Raw genomic sequence first — 21,086 nt, 5'->3', positions numbered from 1 at the left:
TGACTAAAATATACTATCTTCCTCTGAAACAGGAGTCAGCAAACTATGTTTCACTGACCAAATCCAGCTCACTTCCTTTCTTTGTACAGCCCACAAACTAAAAATGGTTATCACGTTTTAAATAGGTGAAAAAAATCAAGAGGAATAATATTTTGTGACATATCATTTATATGAAATTTAAATTTCAGTGCCTACAAATAAAGTTTTATCGAAACGGTCACACTTATTCAATTACGTATTTACTATCACTTTTTTGGTGCTACAATAGCAGAGCTGAGTAGTTGGGACAGAGATCAGCTGGCATACAAAAGCTGGACCTTTACAGAAAAAGTTTGCTGACACCTGCTTTAAAACATCTATCATGATAAAGTTCAGCTGAAGGTACAATACTCTCCAGATGAAACATGATACAAGATCTTCAGTAATAAAACCTTTTTTAAAAGTCAGTTTCTGTTTATGAAATATTGGATCAAAACTTCTAAACAGAATAGTAAACTTTTAAGTATATGCTTACTACAATAATGTCTTGATGTTCTCTGCTTTCAACTCATCCAAAAATGCTTTCTTCACATTATGCTGTGGAATGTTAGTAGCTTCACTGGAGGATTTTATAAACCATCCACTAAATTACAAACAAATATAGGAATGAGATATGAGCTTATAGACAGGGCCTATCTTTCCTTATTATTGTATTTATCATATATAAAACATCAATGACCTCTGGTATTAACTGAGATTTTCTGAAGTTTCATTGCTCTTGCCTACTTCCATTGGAAAAAAAATCATGCAGACAGACTTAATTACAAATCAGTTGCAACATATTTTTTAATCCAATTTCAATAAGTATTGCTGTTACTCTAAGAAATGTTTTATGAAATTAGCACTAAAATTGAAGATGGTTCAACTGATGGGAAAAATGAAGGCAAAAAGGAGATCCACCTTCTTTCTCCTTAAAGCTTCTATCCTCAGTGAGGACGCCTCTGCTGACCCAGAATAAGCGTTTAGTAAATGTAATGAATTAATTATGAGTATATTTCAAGTACATAAATTATTTCAAAGAGTTGAAGGCAATTCAGACTTGTAATTTGTTCTGGTTCTGAAACTAAAGCAAAATATGCTTAAATATTTTGTGCCTGCAGTTGAAGTAGGCTTCAAAAGTTCAACTTCAGAGAGCTACAGTGAAACTCCAATTCACCCAACATCTCTGCAAGACACACAGTGAACACAGAGACTAGAGGCAGTGGGTAGCCAGATCGCGTAGAGCCATTAGCCTGGTAGTTGGCTTCGTGACATAGTTTATTTAGATAAATGATATGATCTGTGCATAAAATGGTTACCTAAATCACCCAGCTAGCTTTCACGGAGCTTTCCAGTTATTAATCACATACACGTTACACACATGCATATATACACGCATATTGAAATAAATGGTTGGCAGCAAATGGAAATACAGTTCCACCAGTATGTAAAATAAAGGGACTTGGATTAGACTGTAGGATAAGGGCACTCGGAGGATGAAATGCTTGAATCGAGATCTAAAAAATGAGCTGGATAAAGAGGACAGAGGCCTGTGGGAGGGAGGGAGCAGAGAATCCTAGGAAAAAAATTAACAAACATTAATAAAGAACCCACAGCCATTGAGCAGTGAATATAAGGGTGGGGCTGAGGGCTATACTGGGACGAATAAAATGCTTTTAGAAGATGCAGAAGATCTTAATCCTCATGCTACCCTTGCCCACGTTGTACAACTGAGAAAACTGAAACTCGAGTAGAAGTGTGCCCTTAACGAGCACACTTATCTAAGCCCCACAATAACGCTAATATCCACATGCTAGTTATGAGCAGAGTGTGGCTCAAAGGTTACACAACAAGCAAGAAGAGGCTGAATTTGAGCCAGCATGGTTGGTCTATGCCCTGGTCTTCTAAATCCCAGAATTCAGAGAAGGGCCGAACTACCAGGCTATACCTTAACGCTAGTCCTGTGCATTAATGTCCAGTTAGAAGCATCTCCTCACCAGGAAAGAATTTTTTAAAAGTGCCAATACCCCAGTACTGTGCCAGGAGCTTTAGATGCTATTTCGTTTACGATTCCCACTAAGTTACAGATAGTATTCTTACAAAGGTTGACAAACTGTGGCTCAGAGAGACTCGGTAACTCGCTCAAGGCCACAGAGAAGTTGCAGAGTTAAAATTAGAATTTAAAAGAGTCTCAGCGAATCTGTGCTGCCTCCTGGTAATCATGGAGAGTTGGGTTAAGTCTGCAAATCAGTACACAGGGGAAAACGCTCAAGAACTGCTATTAAGGATCTGTTCAGAGCACTGACAATGTCAGCCGGTTAGCTCCTAAATATTCCTCTTTATTTACTCCCAAGGACGAAAGATTGAGAGAATAGGGCTCCCACTCAGCAGTGCCCTGAGTTCTACCTACTGTATACACGAAGCAGGTCCAGGCACAGGCACTAGATAAAGACCCCAAACAGGTAAGAGTCGTTTCTTGCAAAGCTCCTTGGACGACCTAGCAAATGCCCCCAGAGATCCGGCGCTCCTGCTAAAACGTACAGATTGCTCGCAGGGCCTCAGCAGTTGGAACTTTCTCAAGTTTAGTTTGAGTCTCTCCGTTCTACTCCTTACCCTGTGTGACTGTTCTACAGTAGCCCGTCCAGAAGCCAGCTGTGCACCGCCCCCAGCAACTCCCACCTAACTCGCGGGTGCTCGTCCCCACTTTCCCCCACCCCCCGGGAGACCGGGAGACCAGCAGCTGGCCCCACGCGGCAGCTGGCCCGGGAGTCCTGCGAACCGCCGAACAGCCGGGTAGGCTCGGGGTTGTGCGTGGCGAGGGCGCCCGTACCGAAAAGGAAGCCGAGGACGAAGAGGCAGGCGGCCAGCACCAGGGCCCCAGCGCACAGCCAGCGCGGGCGGCGCCAGGCGACAAAGGTCGAGTCGGTTTCGTGCAGGGGATTCCACATCTCAGCGTGTGGCCGGCGGGGCCTCCGGTGACCGGTGCCTCTGCGGTGGCCCCCCTGCTGCCTCGCGGGCGGCGCGGCAAAGACTTCTTCCTTCGAGGGCCGCTCTTAGCAGTTCTGCAGCCTAGAGTCCACTCGCACTCCCAGTTCCTCCGCCCCTGAAAGTATTTCTAGTTTACTCTCAACCAATCCCGGAGAGCAAGAGGCAGCATCAGTCCCCAGAAGAAGAAAACCCGGCCCCTTCGGAGAGGTGCTTAAAAAAAAAAAAAAAAAAAAAGTTCAGCTTGAAAATTTCTAGCCCTTATTTTAAAATAAAAGGAAAAGAAGGAAGAAACGGAAGGAGGAAGCAAAGAACAAACTCTTCTCCTTTCTCCACTTCCAGACCACAATCCGATTCACAAAAAGAACACTAAGTACCCCGTAATTCAATAGAACGATCTTCTTTTTTCTGTCTAGGAAAATGCATGTTCCAGGCAAGTTGGTAGACTAAACTATTCCTCAAGAACTTTTTTCAGATCCGAAATCCTATTAAATACTATTATAGCCCTACAAGGAGTAAAATCAAGTAGAAAACGGTGGTGTCCAGTTCCGGCACTGCTTTGGATATTCAGGGAGTGAATTTTGGTGTCAATGCCAGTTACCACTGTGCTCTTTTTCCTAATGAAGATCATTGATACTTATCAATTATTAGGGAATTATTCCTCCCTTTACATAGCACAGCCATTTTTAAAGAAATACTATTGGAATTTGCTGAAGGCAGAGAGTACATCTCTTTTTACATCAGAGCTGCCCTTGGCACTCTCTTACATTGTGGGTATGAAATCAGTCTTTGTTGAGTCAACCTGAAGAGTCAATCACACATAAATCTACCCCTGTTATAAATTCTTAAAAAATTATAACAATGATATCTAAAAGAGGACAATAACGACATGCTTTATAAAATCAATGACGTTCTTATAATCTGTAAGGGAGACTGCATGCATGGCCTCTAGCTAGGAGTGCTTTACGGAAGCATTGCATTTAAAAGAATCAGTGAAGTACCAGCAGAGTTTGAACCAGGGGAAATGAGAAGAAACTTTGGGTCTGGGAGCCAGAGGGATAGCCAAGGAATGGCAGATAGTTTGCTTTGGGCAAGGGAGCGAACAGGGAGAGAGTGAGGAGAGATGGGGCTACATCATAGAGAATGTTGGGTACTTTGATAAAGAATTTCTGAGCTAAGTGAAGAGATGTGGAAAAATTAAAATGTTAACAGTGAACCAAGACAACTACTAGATGACTTAGGACAGGAAAGGAAGGAGTTTCTTCAGCCCTTTCTAACAATAGCTTATATTTATTAAATGTCTCCTAATGTTCCTATTGTTAAATCTAACCAGGAATGGTGGAAGAATAATACTTACTGAGCACTTTCTAAATGAGCCACTTTATATACATCAACTCGTTTAATCATCGGCACCCTTCGTGGTTGATACTATCACCCTTCCCGTTTTACATGTAGGAAAACTGAAATTTAATGAGATGAGATAAATCACTCAAAGTCACAAAGCTAAGACAAAATCCAAAGTGCGCCTTACTCTAAACCACTGTACTGCCTCCCTTGAGCATGGGCTGCATTTGCTAAGCTCTTTGCTTGTATTGGGAGGAACACTGGGCTTGGAGTCGGAAGACTTGGACTTAAGCTTTGGATCTGGTCCTGTCTAAGCCTTGTACCCTGGAGAGTCACATATTCGGGTTACTTGAATGTATCTTCTCATTTGTAAAATATAGGATCATCTAATAACAGTATTAAGTACCATCTGTTAATAAAGATGTTCTGAAGGTCAGATGCGTGTATAATTGAGGGAAATTATATTTATTAAATATAAGAAGGGTTTTGAACAATGTTACAACTACCTAACAATTTAATTAATACCCTTATGGTGAGCTGGGCTACATTTGAAGAAATCAGAGAACAAATGAACATCTGTCAAATCTTATTGAAAGGATTCGTTCTCTCCTCATGAAGCTTACAGTTTAGTGGGGAAAACATAGCTTTAAGAGTAATTAATGACTGATTAATATTATGAGCACATTCCACATGGCAGGCACTTGCTATATGCTTTACAGAATTATTTCATTTAATTATCAGGATTTAGCCCAAAAGAATTTGAAATCTCTAACAGGTGGTTTTGCAAGCCACACTAGATTTTTCTTTTCTTTTCTTTTTTAAGATGCTCTCTTTCTTTTTTTTTTATTTATTATTTTTGGCTGCATTGGGTCTTCATTGTTGCACGCGGGCTTTCTCTAGTTGCGGTGAGGAGGGGCTACTCTTCCTTGCGGTGCGCAGGATTCTCACTGAGGCAAGCCACACTAGATTTTTCTGTTGCTACTATTTCTCTTTTACAGCTGAAGAAACTAAGCTTTAATGAAGTTAACACCCACCTTCCCCCCCAAAAAAGATCTTTTTTTGCTTAAGCTGCGATTTCTGACTCTCTGGACTGTAAGGTTTGGTAAAAGCAGATGCTCAATAAATAGTAGCTATTATGATTCCCTACCTATGACTGGCTAGAATTGAATATATATAAATCAGTACAAAATAGTTGTGCTTGTTAACCAGACTTGGAGAGAATGTGTATAATCCAACCTTGTTAGGCTGAAATGATTTAAAACAGTCTTGACCAAGAACTCTTGGAATATTGCTGTCAACTCAAGTGGCAGGAAGCTTGAGAGCTCAAACAGAACAATGTTGTCAGATTAATTTTCCAAGGTCTCTACTCTGTTTTTGATTTCCCAACTCAGAAATCTTAAGTGGAATCCAGTGCACTATATAGTGATTCTAAATTCTTTAACAAAGCAGTGCAGGCTATCTAGATTTTGGATTCTTTTTGGCAACATCCTCCATTAACCTCCCTGTCGTGTACTCTAATGTAATTTCCTTAGTCTTGCTAACCTTCAGTTTACTCATCTATAAAATAGTAATAATACAAGTTCCTGTTGCATGCGGTGGTTAAAAAAGGTTAGCAGACAAGCCTGGCACTTAGATCACTGTAAGTGAATAAGAGATGCTGTCGTTACGTATTTCAAAAAAATCATGTAAAATCATTATCTTATTCGATCAGATTATTTTAAGTAAACATCATATATGTACTTAGAAATCTCCTGTGTTTGAAACCAATACACTATCATTACGCTAACCTACACTTAAGAAAAAACTATTCTTATGAGAACAGTAAAGAAATATATTCCAAAGAGTAAAATGAGATACTCTATGCATAATACTAATATTTATTTCATAAATTGAAAGTGATTAGATTAGTCAATATTGTAATAAGGACAAGATAAATCTGTCTTTGTACAGACATGAACTAAATCAAAGAGTATTACACTCTTCTCTGGAATATGTTTGAAAGAAAACAATTAAAATTATTTTAGCTCCTTTATCCCCAGGCTCTAATACATGTTTACTTTTTAAAAATACTTTAATGTTCTAAAAAGAAAAATACTTTAAAGCTCCATGACAAAGGAAACCATAAACAAAACAAAAAGGCAACACACAGAATGGGAGAAAATATTTGCAAATGAAGTGATCGACAAGGGATTAATCTCCAAAATATACAAACAGCTCATGCCGCTCAATATCAAAAAAAACAAACAACCTAATTAAAAATGGGCAGAAGACCTAAATAGACATTTCTCCAAAGAAGACATACAGATGGCCAAGAGGCATATGAAAAGATGCTCTAACATCTTTACTAACTATTAGAGAAACACTAACTAGAGAAATGCAAATCAAAACTACAATGAGGTATCACCTCACACTGGTCGGGATGGCCGCCATCAAAAAATCTACAAACGATAAGTGCTGGAGAGGGTGTGGAGAAAAGGGGACCCTCCTACACTTGTGGTGGGAATGTAAATTGGTACAGCCACTATGGAGAACAGTATGGAGGTTCCTTAAAAACCTAAAAATAGAACTACCATATGATCCAGCAATCCCACTCCTGGGCATATATCCAGAGAAAACCATAATTTGAAAAGAAACATGTACCCCAATGGTCATTGCAACACTATTTACAATAGCCAGGACATGGAAGCAACCTAGATGACCAACAGAGGAATGGATAAAGAAGGTGTGGTACATATATAAAGTGAGATATTACTTAGCCACAAAAAAGAACAAAACAATTCCATTTGCAGCAACATGGATGGACCTAGAGATTGTCATACTGAGTGAAGTATGTTAGACAGACAAAGACAAATATCATATGATATCGCTTATATGTGGAATCTATAAAAATGATACAAAGGAACTTACTTACAAAACAGAAATACAGTCACAGATATTGAAAACAAACTTATGGCTACCAAGGGGGGAAGGGGGTATAAATTGGGAGATTGGGATTGACATATACACACTGCTATATATAAAATAGATAACTAATAAGAATCTACTGTATTTCACAGTGGACTCTACTCAATTCTCTGTAATGACCTATATGGGAAAAGAATCTAAAAAAGAGTGGATATATGTATATGTATAACTGATTCACCTTGCTATAGAGCAAAAACTAACACAACATTGTAAATCAACTATACTCCAATAAAAAAACCTTTAATAAACATTCTTGAACGAAAAAACAAAAACAGAACTCCATGACTTCTACTTAATCTGTAAACACAGAACCCTTGCACTCTAAATTACACATTAAATAATGTAGCTTGGAAAGACAAGAACTCTCTTCTCCAAGTGATTTTCTATCTTTTCAAAATTTTCAATCTTTTAAAGTTGGAGGGTGGTTATATGAACATATATATTCGTAAAACTCTTTTCACTATACATTGAAAATCTGTGCATTTTATTGTATATAAATTATAAATCACAAAAATTGATTTAAATAAAAACATAGGTGTATAGGTAAATGAGAATATTTCTTAATGATTCCTCTAAATTCCACTCTTTTAAACTAATTAATTCTCATTCTCCTAAACTAGGAGAATCTTTGCAGACAAGTTTCTTTGCTTTGAAGTTTTGAGAAATAGAATATTTAGCTTTTCAATCAAATGATAGAATGGGATTGTAAAAGGACAAGTTTTAAGAAAAAATATAGAGGGTTTCGGTTAAATTTTATTACTAAAATCAAGCGTGTTTATCTTTTTAAGAAATGTATATAGAAGTATAGGAAATAAGAAGCTCAAAGTAATCTTTTACACCCTTCTTTCCTTTCCTACACCATATCACCCTCCAGAGGTAAGTATTGTAAACATTTTAGTATTAATCCTTCCAGACATTTTTTGATGCATATACACAATACCTTTAAAAATACAAAATGATATCATGCTATGCATTTATTTGTTTTTTTTATTTTAAGAAAGCTTTCAATTGATGTGTACATACCTACAGAAAAGTACACAAATCATAATCGTACAGCTTCATGAATTTTTAGGAGGGACAAACAATGATAATTCAGCATCAGAATCAAGAAACAGAGCTTTACCAGGGACTCCAGATGCCCTCCTCAATCCCCTTTACATCACTACTCCTCACATTGAATAATATCCACTATTCTATCCTGAATTCTAACACCAACGTTTAGTTTTGCAGTTTCTATAAATAGAATTATATAGTATATTTACTTTTATGTTCGGCATCTTTCACTCAGAATTACATTTGTGAGATACTTGCAGTGGTGTACTAGTCAATCAGCTCTGGCAAGGGAGGGGAAAGCCCTGATTTGTGACATCTCTTAATTTCCATGATGCAAACACTCCCACAATGGTAGAGTTAAAGCTAACAACGTGATGTATGTGAGTTGGAAGGAGATGCCCGTAATTGCCTTTTTTGGGGTTGCATTGGGTCTTTGTTGCTGCGCATGGGCTTTTCTCTAGTTGCAGCGAGCGGGGGTTACTCTTCGTTGCGCTGCATGGGCTTCTCATTGCAATAGCTTCTCTTGTTGCAGAGCACAGGCTCTAGGCACATGGGTTTCAGTATTTTCAGGGCACGGTCTCAGTAGTTGTGGCTCGCAGGCCCTAGAGCACGCAGGCTTCAGTGGTTGTGGTGCACGGGCTTAGTTGCTCTGCGGCATGTGGGATCTTCCTGGACCAGGGATCGAACCCGTGTCCCTTGCATTGGCAGGTGGACTCTTCACTGCTGCGCCACCAGAGAAGACCCCCATAATTGCCTCTTGTAAGCTGGTAGGAGCAGGCTCCAGCATACTACTGGGCCGTATTTTTTCCATGTACCAATCATTCACTCATTCTCTGGGCTATGAACTAACCAACTGTACAAATATGCCACCATCTATTTATCCATTTTCCTCTTGATAGACATCTAGATCATCTCCAGTTCTTAGCTGTTAGAAACTGTGCTTCTACGAACATTTGGCAATTATATGTATTTATTTCTGTGGGTATATATCTAGAAGTCACTCTTACCAGCAGTGTATGTGAAATTCTAATTCCTACATATGCTTGCCAACTAAATTGTATTTCCCTGACAGCTAATAAAATAGAACAGCTTCTCCTAAGTTTGTTGCCCCACTTGTATTCTTTGAAGTGACTGTTCAAGTGTTTTGTCCAATTTTCTGTTGGGTATTCTGACTTTTTCTTTTGGTGTTTTTGTAGGAATTTTTTTGTACTTATGCCTATAATTTTATAATACGTTTATTTTACTCAATAATGCAGACTTTCATGTTAGTACATAAATTTTTTCCTTTATTGTTTTTGGTAGCGTTATAATATTTTAAAGAATAGATGTGAAAAATAGATTTTTTCATTCTTAAGCATACCAAAAATTTCTATGTGTATCTGATTCATATGAGGGTTTAATATATTGGATCAAAGCTGAAATCTGTCCTGGAAAGTAGCACCAGGAATTTTGTTATGAATAAATATTTAAAAGGAAGAGTGGCCCTTAAAGAACTTGAAAGATGAAAAGGTATTCTCCAGTCTGATGAAGTAGAAAGGGCCATTTTATTCCACACACAGCAGAATAATCACAGAACGCTGGTGATTCTAGTTTGGTAAGAAGCAAGGTGAGTGTGATTTGGATAGGATAAAGTAAAAATTGTTGAGATTTGTTTGGAATATAAAAGGAAGAGCTCAGCCAGAAGCTCATTAGGAATAACTATTGGCAAAGGTCACAGTTTTGAAGGTCTGTAGTGGGAATTCCGAGAAAAAATACATTATTAAGACCTAGACTAAAGAGAATTAACTTAGCAAGTGTCTAAAGAAATATCTTCCTCAGAGTTCTTGAGAACATATGGAGAATGGTAAACTGAAGATTCAATTAAATGTAATTTTATTGGGAGAGGGAAGGAGTGTTTATTGGTGGGATGTTTCATTGTTTAAGCTAGAAACTAAAAACTCTGTTTTGGGGGATTTTGGTTTTGTTTGTTTTCTAAATAATTGGAAGTCTTTTGCACTATTGTTGGGAGTGCAAAATGGTGCAGCCACAATGGAAAATAGCATGAAGGATCCTCAAAAATTTAAAAAGAACTACCTTATGATCCAGCCGTCCCACTTCTGGGTATTCATCCAGAAGGATTGAAAGCAGGACTCGAAGAGATATTAGTACTTCCATATTCATTGCAGCCATATTCACATAAGATAAGATGTAGAAGCAACCTAAATGTCCATCAACCAATGAAAGGATTTTTTTTTTAATAAAGTAGGTATACATAACATAGAATACTATTCAGCCTTAAAAAAAAAGGGAATCCTGCAATATGTGACAACATTGATGAAACTTGAGGACATTATGCTAAGTGAAATAGGCAGTCACACCAGGGAAATACTGCATGCTTCAACCTATATGAAGTATCTAAAGTAGTCAAACTTGTAGAAGCATAGAATAGCATGGTGGTTGCTAGGGAGGTGCTAATGAAGGGCTGTAAAATTTTAGTTATGCAAGATGAATAAGTTCTAGATATATGCTGCATAACATTGTGTCTACAGATAATATTGTGCAGAAGAGATAGCAGTATTGTTTTGAACACTTAAAAATCTGTTAAAAGGTCAGCTATATTAAATATTCTTACCACCATTAAAAAAAAGAACAAAAAAACTAGATGGCAATTCTAAAACTGAAGGATGCTAAAAGGCCCCAAATATAACCAAAACAATACATTAGCAAAAATTTAGTTTTTGAAATGTGGTATCTTACATTCATTGAGAGTGTTCACTTTGAAAATATTAACAAAAAATATTGAAAAGACACAAACATTCACACACACAAATATGTCAAAGTACATATTTTCAAAGTCATGGCTTTGAAATCAGATATATTTGATTTTAAATCTACCTCAGGTGCTCACATACACAATTATAGGTAAATTGTTCAGTTTTACCCCTTTTATAGTCTCTACCAACTCCACAGAAAAGGCTCTTCTCAAAGTTACCAATTCTCTTTGCTCCTCATTTTCTCTCTCTCTCTATTTCTCTCTCTCTCCCTGTCTCTCTCTGTCTGTCTGTCTCTCTCTCTCTGTCTCCCTCTCTCCCTCCCTCTCTTTTATTAGTGAGATGGACTCCACCTTGGCACTGTATAGCCATGAGTTATCTACACCCATATGGAAATCTGTTTCTACCAAATGGGAAAAACCTGACCAAAGTGTAGGTTTCCATTAAGATCAGAGTTCTCTAGACCTATGTAGGAAGAATTTTAAATAACATAAGAACAAAAGAAAATTAAACCCAGTAATGTAACCACCTGAGTGAGGCTGCAGAGTCTTGTGAGAAGAAAAATTAAGTCAAATCTAAACCCAAGCATGTAATCTCTGTTGGTTATTAGACCTACAAGACTATTAAGTGAATTGATATAGTGACTACAAATAGGGCATCACAGGCATAGTATCTCTGGTCAGTGTCTCAGGTAAATATGCCAAACATGTAAGAGAGTATCCTTGAAGACTCCTTGCCATGGCACCAATACTTCCTTTGTGAGAAAGCATATTTTTACCTCTAGAATATTTAGATTTAAACATAGAAATGTTTAGGTAACCAAATTAATTATTTATTATTCCATTAATTATTATTTCAAAACTGTGCTGTGTGATATTTAAGAGAATTTGGCCTATTCAATAAGACTTGATTCTAATATAAGCTATATAATTGAGTAATTCAGTTAATCTTTTGGGTTTTAAATTGAAATTACTTACTATGTTTATATGCAGTTTTACTGAAATATGTAAAAGAAGTTAATATTCCCCATAATTATAAATTAATCTTTTTTAGACTTATAAGGATTAATTTTAAGTACTTGATAAGGTTTGTCAGGTGATTGAATTGCTTAAAAATTAACAGAATACATTAAATGCTGTTTAAAATGTTTGACAGTATTTAATTAACTGTGTAAAATAAGACTAAAATTATGAAAGGTCCCAGGGTTATTGTTAAAATTTACTTGATTTTTTAACTGAATAAGATATATATACTGAAACTAAAGTTAAGAAAGAACAAGTTCTTTTTTAAATTTCAAACTTCAATCAACCAAATATAGATTATAAAAATTAAAAATTCTGAATAGTTTTTTTTTTCTGTATAAACCTGCCCTTAAGGATATTCAAAACAATTTTTTAAATGTTACAATACAGATCCTCAAAGAGTTTAGTAAAGTGAAATGCTAGTTCCCCAATTAACACTTTCTCTTCCAGACCAGATGACATCACTTCTCTCAAACTGGCATTCCTTCTCAGTCTCCTTTGCCAGCTCCTCCTTTACCAGCCCTTTAAGTGTTGGACTGTCTCAAGGCTCTGCCTTTGGCCCTGTGCTCTCTTCTTTCTATAGCATCTCTTGAGGTGATTTCAAACTCTAAGTATGATCCATGCTCTGGTAGAAACTGCTCACCAAACACATTTCCTGTTTCCTAGGCATACAGCTAGGCCAGAAGTTCTCAGTCTCCCTTGAAGTTAGGTAGGTCCACATTACTGTGTAAGGGTTAATAAAATATAGGAGGAAGTGATATATACCACTGCCAAGCCTAGCCTTTCAATACTTCCTACATAATCCTCTCTCTTCGCTTCAATCATCTGGCTGAATACACAAGACCTAGGAGAGATATCAGAGGCTCTAGGGGGTGGTATTGCCTCAAGATGGAAAGAGCAACCATTTCTGAATCATTACTTGGAGGAGTAACCAGCAATCAAGAATGCTCACCGGATTTTATAGATGTGAAAAATAAACTATTTTTTTTAATCCTATAGATTTGTCACAGAAGTCAGTGTCACTAATATCACTGATCTTGATAGAATCCTACATTTTTTCATGTTTTTTGTCAGCCTAGACTTCACTCCTGGGATCCAGAATTAAACATCCAATTGCTTAATTGAAATCTCCACCTGAGAGTCTATCAGGCCCACCAGTATTAGTCAGGGTTCTACAGAGAAACAGAACTGATAGGCTATATAGAGATATACAAAAGAGAAGATTTATTATAGGAACTGACTCACATGGTTATGGAGGCCAAGAAGTCCCACAGTCTGCTGCCTGAAAGCTGGAGAGCTAGGAGAGTTGATGGTATAATTCAGTCCTCAACCGAAGGCCTGAGAAGGGGCGTGGTAGGGGTGTGTCTCTCGTATAAGTCTTCAAGTCTGAAGGCCCAAGAACCACTTCCTCTGATGTCTGAGTTCAGGAAAAGATGAACGACCCAGCTGAAGAAGAGAGAGAGGAATCTCATCTTTCCTTCACCTGTTTGTCCTGTTAGGACCCCAATCACGTTGGTAAGGGCGAATCTTCTTTACTCAGTTTACTGAATCAGATGCTAATCTCTTCCAGAGACACCCTCACAGATACACCCAGAAATAATGTTCTACCAGCTCTCTGGGCATCCATTAATCCAGTCAAGTTGATACATAAAAGTCACTTCACTACCACCCCCAGCACATTTACTGTCCACTCTCCAGCATCACCCCCACCTCCACCCAGACTTCTCTATCTGCCCTATCTGAATAAATGACACCATTCTCCATTGTTGTTCAGGATAAAAGCCTAAGGCATTCTTTATCCATTTACCAAGGAAATATTTATTGAGTCTCCTATGCATCAGGAACTATGCCAGGTGCAGCAGATACAATAGTAAACAAAGTAAACCTGGTTGCTGTTCTCTCTTTTAGTCATATCCAACCACCACTAGGGTCCTCCTAAAAAATAAATGCGATCATATCTGACTCTTGCTTGAAAATCTTTGCCTTTACTCTTTTTAACCCTTCAAAATAAAGTTGAATTGTTTTCATCAGGTTATGCACATTTTCCCAGGACCTTATACTAATCTATTCTCGTAGTGGACATCTACCTTGAAAACCTCATGCCTCTGGGTACAGTTAGTTGAATGAAGAAAAGATACCTGATTCCATTTAGCAGATGGTATTCTTTGCTGAGGTATTGAATTGTAGTTTGAAGTGGCTGGAAGTGTTACATATGTGACCAGTCAGCTTCTGCCTACCACACGGATACATTCACAGAGAACTGGGATTAACTAGAAAGTATAATAAAGCACGTGTCCAGAGAGGAGCAGAGATAGTATTAGAAATGGAGTACTCCCTTAATTCCTGACCTTGATCCTGATTCCAGGGTTTCTTGACACCCAGTGTCATTCCTACCCTTGGGTTCTATGAGATACTCTTGTGTCCTTGTAATAAACCCCTACCCCTTTGTCCATTCTCCCTTTTGCTTAAACTAATTTTAGTTTATTTTACTTGCAACACTGAATCCTGAATATTTAAGCTCTTCAACCTATCTCTCCTTCAACTCTACTCTCCCATTCTCTAATCCCATCATCTATCATAAAGACTTGTTACATAAAGTTTCAAATGGTTTCTGAAACATTCTTGGCTGTTTTGTGGCATTAGGCTTTTATAAAATCTGTCTCGTGCCTCAAATGCCCATTACCACTTAACTTTCTGGAAATGTTCTAGTTGTATATTAAGGTTTTTCTCAAATATCACCTCTGCAGTTCACTTTCTCTGGATTTTGCCAAGAAGACGTTTTCATCTTCTGTGTTGCCATAGTACTCCATCTACACATCTGTTACAGCATAAAGGACATGAAATTACTATTGAGAGATTTTCTTCCACATTAGACTAACTCAGGTGTAGGAATGGTCTTTAATTCTGAAAAGCATTTGGATTAGTTTCTATATTTCTGAGAGTATACATGATGTATAGAGATGCTTTGTCTTTAAGCTAACTAAATAGAATACTTTAAAAACTAACTTTGTCAATACCATTGGAAGTAGAAAACTATCACACACTGATACATACATAGACATACATAAACATACAGAGAGGCAAAAACAGAGAACTTATGGTTCTAAAATTTTACCAAGAAGCAGATAGGGTAGGGGTTCCTGGAGAAAGAGAACCAGACATGGGTTTCTTGACATAAGAAAAGCTATTTTCTGGCCTAAGCTATGTTGTGATCTAAGCCTGGCCACAATGCTTATTCTTGAACAGGTCTCGGTAATTAATGATCTTAAAAGAACAAAATAATTCAGGAACAGATGACTGTTATCAGGCAAGAGAAGTAACAATAACAAAGATAATAAATCAGTTGTAAAGACTCCCAGTTCCACAATGGTAAAGATTAACCTGAAGAACATTTTCGAGCTGTTTCACAGAATTCGGACGCCCTTGAGCACTCAACCACCAGATCAGGCGGAACCTAAGGAATGATGATGTTGACCCTTTCTGAATTCAATCAACTAGAGCTTGGACTCTGTCGAACTTTGCCCTAATTCTATACTGAATTTCCTCTGCTCAAACCCCCTCATGAGAATGTATGTACACTTAGCTTAAAACTTCCCCAATGTTGCTCTGCAGGGAGACACTGCTGTGGGAAAGATCCCCGGTCCACTCCTTACTTGCTGCAAGTAATACAACCTTCCTTCTCCTGATCTTTGACTTGGTTGTGCAATTTGGCTGACACCCACCAGGGGGCGAAGCCAGTTTTTTGGTAATAGTATAATAATACAAAACCCACAAGTTTAGAAGTGGTTGGATCCAAATTGTGTTTCTGGCAGATGCATAAGTTAAGTTTACCAGCTCAGATGGCACACACATTTTATTAATATTTGTGGAGAGTGTTAAGATTTTCCATTTTTTCATTTGCTTAGTTTCCAAATAGCCTTTCCCCCTTTTTTTCTTTCCTTTTCTTTTCTTTTCTTTTTTCTTTTTCCTCTGATAAGAATTACCTCTCTGAAGTTTCTGTTTCAAAGAGATGGCCCTCAGTTCCTAGAGAAGACCAGGTAGAACATTTATGTCTCGAAGACACAGGGAATGAATGCAAGTTTCTTCAAAAAGGACTTTTGATCCTAAATCCAGAATTTTACAATACTTACAAGTCTTTTGAGATGAATAGAGGAGGTTTGGGGATTGGTAAAAAGATAGGTGAGCTTTTAATTGTTTCTAGAGCTGCATTTCTGTTCTTGTAAAGACTTGATCTGTAAGAAAAATACAATTGTTTTCAATTCCTCAAAGAATGGGTTGCAACCTAAACGACAATGAAGCTGACCTATCCATTCAACTACATTACCTTCAATTTTCTTTAGGAAAATTAATAAACAGAAACCTCATTTAGAATGGAGTTGGGAGGCCAGAAGGGGGAGCTCTAATGCCCTACCACTTATTGTCAGTTGCAGACCCAACAGGAAGAAACTTACCTTTATGCCTCCAACAGGAAGAAGGTTACTACTTTACTGCCCAGCAGGAAGCAGAAAGAATTTCTCCTTGCTTGGACACAGACCAGCCAATGAGAAACTGTCACAGTTTAGCCAATGAAAACTTCCAGTTCCTATAATAGGACTCTCTGTTTATAACAACTCCTTCACTTCTCCCTTTCCTAGAAAAGAACTGTCCTTTCCTTTGTCCTCCAGACTTGCCTGTGGTTCACCACCATAAATTGTATGTCCCAAATTGCATTTTTTTTTCCTGTTCTCAAATAAACTCAATTTGCTGGTAAAATAACTGGCTGTTTTATTGTGTAGGTCAACATTACTTGGTGTCAGAGAGTGGGATCCAGAGAAGACCCCCCAATAACTCTGAGGCTGGTTATTGGGGGTATTCTTTGGTGCTGGTACCCACAGAGCCCACTGAGCTCACTGGTTTCTTGAAGACCCTGGAGCTGGGCTCTTTTTGCATTTTAAAACTTTCCAGGCTTTATTCACGGGACCTGCTTTTTGTTTTGTTTTTTTTCTTTGAAGGTTTTGTCCTTTCTGTTAAAGGCTCTATCTTTTTTCTGAATACTCATTTGGTACTTTGGCCTGACTCTTTTGAAATTGGGCTGTTCCTACTGGAAATGTGCTGCTAAGCCTTTGGTCAGATTCCTTTGGAACCAGCCTGTACCTATTGAAATTGTGCAGTTTAGGATTTTTCTTTGCTTTTCTCTAGAGCAAAACTTCTAAGAAATGGCATCCAAGTTATCTAGAAGTTTTGAGCATGCCCTCTCTTTTCAGAAACCCCAGCTGGTTTTATAAATTAAAACCACAGTCCCTCCTCACGCACACTTCTATCTAAGTGGACCTACTTAACCAAAAGTAATTTAGAACACTGATGCCCATTACGGGGAACTTTTTGAACTCCCCAAACTTACTTTTCTTAAAATTGTATTGGACAGCCATGACTTTAAAATTGTCAAAACTGAATGGGATACTTACGTCGATTGGTATTTTGAGGCTTTCAAGTGTTATCAGAAGTCTAAAATTTCTTCTCTGAAAAATACAATTTTTAAATAACTGAGGCAAACGAACAATTAAAGAAAGACACAATGGCTTCTGAGGCTGCTCTTTCCCTCCCCCAACCTCCCAAGTCTTTTTATCCAGATGCGTGGGAGCCATCCTTGTGCTCAGGCCCCACCTCCAGCGCCATCTTTCTCCTTCTGTTCTGCACTGCCTCTACCTCCCCTATAACCTCTGCTTCTCCATTCCAATTCTCTCACCAAACTTCCCTTTTTTCCTAAAACTTTCCACACTCTCTCCTCCTCTGAACCTATCAGAACCTGCCCCTTTAAAGTTAAGTCTTCTGATGATACAAACAAACCTCAAGTTTTTTATGTTCCCTGGACTAAGGCCAAATTGTGAGCCACAGTTAAAAGAGTTTCCTAAAGTAACTAAGGATCACCCCCACCCCATAGGTTTGCTGAAGAATTCAACATAGTTATCAGACTTCCCAGCCTGGTTTTTCAGATCTATATCAGTTAGTTTACATGCTTGTTGGTGAGAGTCAGGCCAAACATTGGATGAAACTTGCCCAATGGGAACTCCCTGAAAGAGATTTAAAAAAACAAACTCCTAACTTTTGGCAAGAGGCTAGAACACTCGCTGTAGAACTCTACCCAGCACTTACAGTAGCTTTTCTTAAGCCTATTGATTGGAACAAAATTCGGGCTAGCACACAAAAATCTGATGAACCTTTTCATGGCTATTATAATCAACTTCAGATGTTTTTCAAAGAAAATCCTCATCTTCCTTCAGATGTTGAATCTACTTGTGTAGCCTTTAACTCTATGCTTGTTAACATTTTGAACTGGTGTCTTTCTTTTTCAGTTAAAAGGACCAAGGTGGAATGAGAAACTATGTCCACTCCAGATTTAGTTAATTTGGCAAATCAGCTCCCTCGCACCTTAGATGAGTCATCTAAAAGAAAGACTGCTAGAATTCTTAATTTTCAACTCCAGCTAATGAAGGTTCCCAAACAAAACCAAAGCCCTTCTAATTTCTGCTATTATTGCAAAGAGCCAGGACATTGGAAGAAAGATTGTCACCAACTTAAGTGCTTCAGGTGTCTTTAACCCTCTAATCACCTTTTTCAATGTCCTCTTAATTCCCAATGGTCTAAAGGGATGCAAAAGATACTATCCTCTCAATATCCAGAGCCACTTGCACAGATCGGCAAAGGAAAAATGGATTAGACAATTATCCTGAGAGCTGGCAATAGTGGTAGGACCCTAACTGCAAATATGGTACAATGCACGTTTCTGTTCAGCCATATCTAGCCACCAATAGGATGTAACCCACATTTATCTCCAGTCATATTTTAGGGGTCCACAACCTGACAATTGTCAAGCCAAGTTCTCAGGACACAAAACAAAACAGACAAGAAGGTAATAGCTGTTCCTGGGAGAGAAAGCGCAGACAACCGATGAGTACCTGAAAGCAAATTCATGAGTCACAAGTCAAAGATCTAATTCTTACTTTTTTTTTTTTTTGCCTGGCAATCTGAATTTGGAAAGGAAGGAACAGCATGAAATTTACCTTCCTCTCTCTACCAAGCACCACAGATAGAGATCTGAGAGAACTGACTTTGGTAGGAATTCTCACCCTTTGCTGGCTTCTGCCATTTTGCCCAGGATCCCATTTGCAGGCTCTGGAACGAGTGGGGTGTCCCAGCAGGTCCCATCTTGGTCACCAGGAACTGTAGCAGAGGAAAAATAATTTTCCCTATACCCTTTATGGTGAGTGCTTGTCTGAGACCTCATTTTCTCTAGGTTACCTCATATATAGATAAGCTTATCGAAGTTAAAATTTCTCCACTGTGGTCACTGAATTCAAAATATTTGTTGATAAGGTTAACTTGTTTGTTCAGCCTTAGGACAAAATTTTATTTACCCGAGGCTTAAGTCAGGCCCAGTCCAACCTCAGACCCAGTCCAGTAAGTCAAACCCAGTCTGACTCTGGCCAGTTTCCGGACCCAGTCTGGAAAAAGAAATGCACGAATAAATTCTGGAAGCTAATAATGTAAAAGCTGCAGAGCTAGGATCCAAGAGGGATGTACCCACCATCTCCAGAGGCATCGAGAAAGCAGGGAATTCAAGGGCTCAGCAGGTACAACTGCTTGGTTGCTTCTTGCTCCTGGGGGTGTTGGGGGAGGTTGGAGGGAGTCTCCTTTGGTTCCGCAGTCTGAAACCAGAACCGTTAAAAGATAAACTCAGGTATATTAAAATTTTTAAGAATTTATGAGAGCAAAAATCAAATGGAATTTGGCAACATCAAACCAGAAGTGGTTAGGAATGCTCCACCGACAGGAGCACAGGGAGAGGCTTTTCTAGAGAAAAATCGGGAGAAAAGTAAGAAAATTATTGATTGGGTATAGTTTAAAGCCTTGTTTCCTGTTTGTGATTGGCTGTGTTTGGCATTTTGATTTCATAACATTAAGGCATTTATAGGGTTAGATTTGGGTTTGGTTACATGGGCCACCGTGGCATTAGGGCCACACCATCTAATGGTTTCCTGTTTTAATTAATTTAACACTTCTCATTTATAGGTTCAGGATTTTGGATTTTATCGCAAGTCCAATGGGTATCAGGCAAGGATCTCTTGCCAACGATATCTCTGATGCAAGTTATTTAGGTTTATAAGGACTTTGTTGTTGTTGGAGCAGTAGCTCGTTAAGCAACCATTTGAGGGCTTAGACGAGGTTGTTTGTGAGCTATTTCACACTCTTCTGATTTATATTGGGGTACTCAATGCCCTCTTGCACTAGAATACTTTGTAATTTTCTTCAGAAATGTCTATACTATGACTGCATCCATTTCCAATATGCACTATATCTTGGTTAAGAAACTCTTTATGAATTTCCACGTTTTCTTCTGCCAAGAGCTGAACTAAACAAGATGTATTTTGAGCCACTGGCCAATAGTATGCAAAAAAGTTCTTTTTTTTTGATATAAGTTTGCTAGCTAGAATGGCTTTGGAGGAGAAAGACCTCTTTACCCTTCAGAAGTGGCAGGAAAATCGAGCTGTTCCTCAGAATTGGCTCATCCACCTGTGACTCTGACATGATTATATGAAGTGATATTAATGCAGGTTTTGTAATTCAGTTCATTGTTTCTTGTCCACTCCGATGAGGAAGTTGATCTGTTCTTCTGTTCCAGCTCTTCCCCTTCACAGCAAGTAAATCAAAGGAGAGGAGGGAGTTGGGGGTGGTGGTGATGAAGACCTGAGGGTGAGGGTTTCAAGGTGACATTCTCCAGGAAGAATGAAGAATTACGCCAACCAGTCGAAACAGATTGTGGAGTTTGAATTTGGATTAGAATTTTTTTCTTTATGTCTTTTTGCTCCAGTTTTTTCTTTTAATTCTCCTTTAAAAATGTGTTATAGTACAAATTAGATTTTAAAACTCCACCTTTGTCCTAGCTGAATTGATAGGTTAAGGAATGCTTCCA

General features: G+C 38.2%; 1 long non-coding RNA gene across 2 annotated transcripts; it reads right to left on the bottom strand.

Moving 5' to 3' along the window:
* Nucleotides 1–13,270: 13,270 nt before the first annotated feature.
* On the bottom strand, nucleotides 13,271–19,833 carry LOC137231341 (uncharacterized). 2 transcript variants are annotated; one of them, XR_010946466.1, is made up of 5 exons: nucleotides 19,701–19,833; nucleotides 19,243–19,336; nucleotides 17,581–17,634; nucleotides 13,944–16,368; nucleotides 13,271–13,582 (listed from the first exon to the last, which is right to left on the bottom strand). It is a non-coding gene; the product is annotated as an uncharacterized lncRNA (long non-coding RNA). The 2 variants fall into 2 exon arrangements; XR_010946465.1 differs by having other exon boundaries at nucleotides 13,271–16,368.
* Nucleotides 19,834–21,086: the final 1,253 nt, after the last annotated feature.

This window comes from Pseudorca crassidens, chromosome 9, assembly GCF_039906515.1.
Source record: "Pseudorca crassidens isolate mPseCra1 chromosome 9, mPseCra1.hap1, whole genome shotgun sequence".
Lineage (NCBI taxonomy): Eukaryota > Metazoa > Chordata > Mammalia > Artiodactyla > Delphinidae > Pseudorca > Pseudorca crassidens.
The sequence above is the reverse complement of the archived record's forward strand: the minus strand, read 5'-3'. Positions and strand labels throughout refer to the sequence as shown.